Below are 2802 nucleotides of genomic sequence, written 5' to 3' on the forward strand. Positions count from 1 at the left end.
GTATTTTTTTCCCCACAGGCTGGAATTTGACATTTTATTCAATGTGTTGTACCCCTCAGTGTGTATGGGTCTATGTGTGTTATTAAAGTTGTGTCTTTTTACATCTTTTTAAACACAATAAAGCCATACCTCCTTCTTACCTTGAAACCAATTGTCTGTCCAAGTCTGTCACAGTCCCTTCATAATTCCAGTGTCTAGAACCAAGGGTGTGCGAGCAATTAGAAAATGCTCATATAAGGTCAGAAGGGAAAACTGATCCCCAGAAACCCACCCCTTACACACTTGTAAATTGAAGGCCAGTTCAACAGGCCTTTTGATGCTGGCTGCATTTGTGTGGGGAAAAATGTCACGTCAGAGGTGGGATTGCAACCCACGCCCCTAGAAAGGGACCGGAATTCACCAACCTTTGTTCAGTTAAGGATTAACAGTCTTTGAGTCTGGCGCCTTACTCCACTCGGCCTTCCTGACACTATTGTGCCCTTGGCCATAAGCATCAGTCTGAGCATTGAAAGGCCCCGGTCCACCAAGGCATCAACTCTGGCCACTTTTACGTGCTAATACCTGACTTGTTTGGCTCTGGTGCCTTTTTTACTGGCAAAATGTGTTAATGTCGGAAGTAACATTGGAAGTAATTCCCTGCCTGAGTAACGGAGCAGATTTGAGCAGCCTTTGTGTGGAAGAAATCTCATTCTTTGACTGTGGTGCCCTTTTTCTGAGAAACACCACTGTCTGCAGTGGATTGAAAGCCACAGTACGAGAAAGCAATGTGGAATTCAGCAACGCGGGAGGATAAAAATGTAATGCTGTGAGTGTGCTGCTTTTTAGTGTGGGAATGGGTTGAAAGGAGAAGTGTGATTTGAAGTCTTATCCCCGACAACAGGGTTAGAATCGATAAGTTTAGAGAGGAAAAGAAGTTGGTCTGTGGGCGGAGCCTTTCGTTTATTGGCCAACGCCAATAGCGTTGAGCAGTTTGAGGTGACCACTTGTAAATTGAAGGCCAGTTGAGCAGGCTTTTTGACACTGGCTGCATTTGTGTGGATAAAAAGTTAATGTCAGAAGTGGGATTCGAACCCACGCCCCTAGAAAAGGACCAGAATACACCAACCTTTGGTAAGGTAAGGATTAACAGTCCTTGAGTCTGGCGCCTTAGACCACTCGGCCATCCTGACAATGGTCTTGCAGCAGCTGCAGAAAAATGTGCTGCAAATTCTGCACTTACTGAGCAGCATCACAATTCTTCCTCCTGTGCAAACACACAACGCACACATTCTTACGACAGGACTTAACAGGCAGCGCCAGTCATTAAGTTCATCATCCCTGCAATGCAACCAACATTCAAACACAGGTATTTCTCGCAACAGCTCGCATTTTGCCAGCTGTCGGGTAACATTTTCTGTATTGTATTTCGAAAGCGCCTTTCATGACCGAACGACGTCCCAAAGCGCTTTACAGCCAATGAAGTATTTTTAAAGTGAGTCACTGTTGTAATGTGGGAAATGGCGCAGCCAGTTTGCACACAGCACGATCCCACAAACAGCAATGTGATCATGACCAGATAATCTGTTTTTGTCAGTGATGTTGATATAGGAATAAATATTGAATGAATGTTGTAACTGGTTTGTCCCAACGTGCACCTAATTTCTGTTGTTGCCCTGTGGATACGTAGGTTCCTCTGACCTGTATGTTGCAAAACTATTTATCAAGAGTTTACCGTCTGCCACTTTAATTGCCTTAATTATTATCTTCCACAAAGCAAAGTCACATTTCACTCACCGGTCATTAGTTCCAGAACGGAAACTGCTGCCAGTGGTAGCGTGGCCGAGCGGTCTAAGGTGCTGGATTAAGGCTCCAGTCTCTTCGGAGGCGTGGGTTCGAATCCCACTGCTGCCAGATTTTGTGTTGTGTAATATTTGTGCCATTTTACCACAAGCATGAAACAGTCTGCTGTGTTGTGACTATTTTGGTGAGGAAAAGAAGTTGGGCTGAGAACGGTGCCTTCAGTTTGTTGGCAAACCGTTGAAGAGTTTGATGTTGCCACTTGTAAATTGAAGGCCAGTTGAACATTTCTTTTGACGCTGGCTGCATTTGTGTGGGGAAAAATGTCACGTCAGAGGTGGGATTGCAACCCACGCCCCTAGAAAGGGACCGGAATTCGCTGACCTTTGGTCAGTTAAGGATTAACAGTCTTTGAGTCTGGCGCCTTACTCCACTCGGCCTTCCTGACACTATTGTGCCCTTGGCCGTAAGCATCAGTCTGAGCATTGAAAGGCCCCGGTCTACCGAGGCATCAACTCTGGCAACTTTTACGTACTAATACCTGACTTGTTTGGCTCTGGTGCCTTTTTTACTGGCAAAATGTGTTAATGTCGGAAGTAACATTGGAAGTAATTCCCTGCCTGAGTAACGGAGCAGATTTGAGAAGCCTTTGTGTGGAAGAAATCTCATTCTTTGACTGTGGTGCCCTTTTTCTGAGAAACACCACTGTCTGCAGTGCGATTGAAAGCCACAGTACTAGAAAGCAATGTGGAATTCAGCAACGCGAGAGGATAAAAATGTCATGCTGGGGTGAATGTGCTGCTTTTTAGTGTGGGAATGGGTTGAAAGGAGAATTGTGATTTCGAGCTTTATGCCCGAGAACAGGTTTAAGGTTTGAAAATCCATGGCCGCATTTTATTGGAACACCCCAAGGACAAGAAAACTACCATGGGGTCGTCCTATACATTTTAAATGAACATTTTTGGCCAAGTAAAATCCTCAGACCAGACAGGCTGGGAAATGTGTGGGCGGATACAGACATTGTGG

General features: G+C 45.1%; 2 non-coding genes across 2 annotated transcripts; one reads left to right on the plus strand and one right to left on the minus strand.

The window, feature by feature from the left end:
• Nucleotides 1–1050: 1050 nt before the first annotated feature.
• On the minus strand, nucleotides 1051–1169 carry trnal-caa (transfer RNA leucine (anticodon CAA)). The gene is made up of 2 exons: nucleotides 1132–1169; nucleotides 1051–1096 (listed from the first exon to the last, which is right to left on the minus strand). It is a non-coding gene; the product is annotated as a tRNA-Leu (tRNA).
• Nucleotides 1170–1808: 639 nt separating this feature from the next.
• Nucleotides 1809–1890, plus strand: trnal-aag (transfer RNA leucine (anticodon AAG)). The gene has a single exon. It is a non-coding gene; the product is annotated as a tRNA-Leu (tRNA).
• The last annotated feature ends 912 nt before the right edge of the window (nucleotides 1891–2802 follow it).

The sequence above is a fragment of the Pristiophorus japonicus genome, chromosome 8 (genome assembly GCF_044704955.1).
Source record: "Pristiophorus japonicus isolate sPriJap1 chromosome 8, sPriJap1.hap1, whole genome shotgun sequence".
NCBI classification, from domain to species: domain Eukaryota; kingdom Metazoa; phylum Chordata; class Chondrichthyes; family Pristiophoridae; genus Pristiophorus; species Pristiophorus japonicus.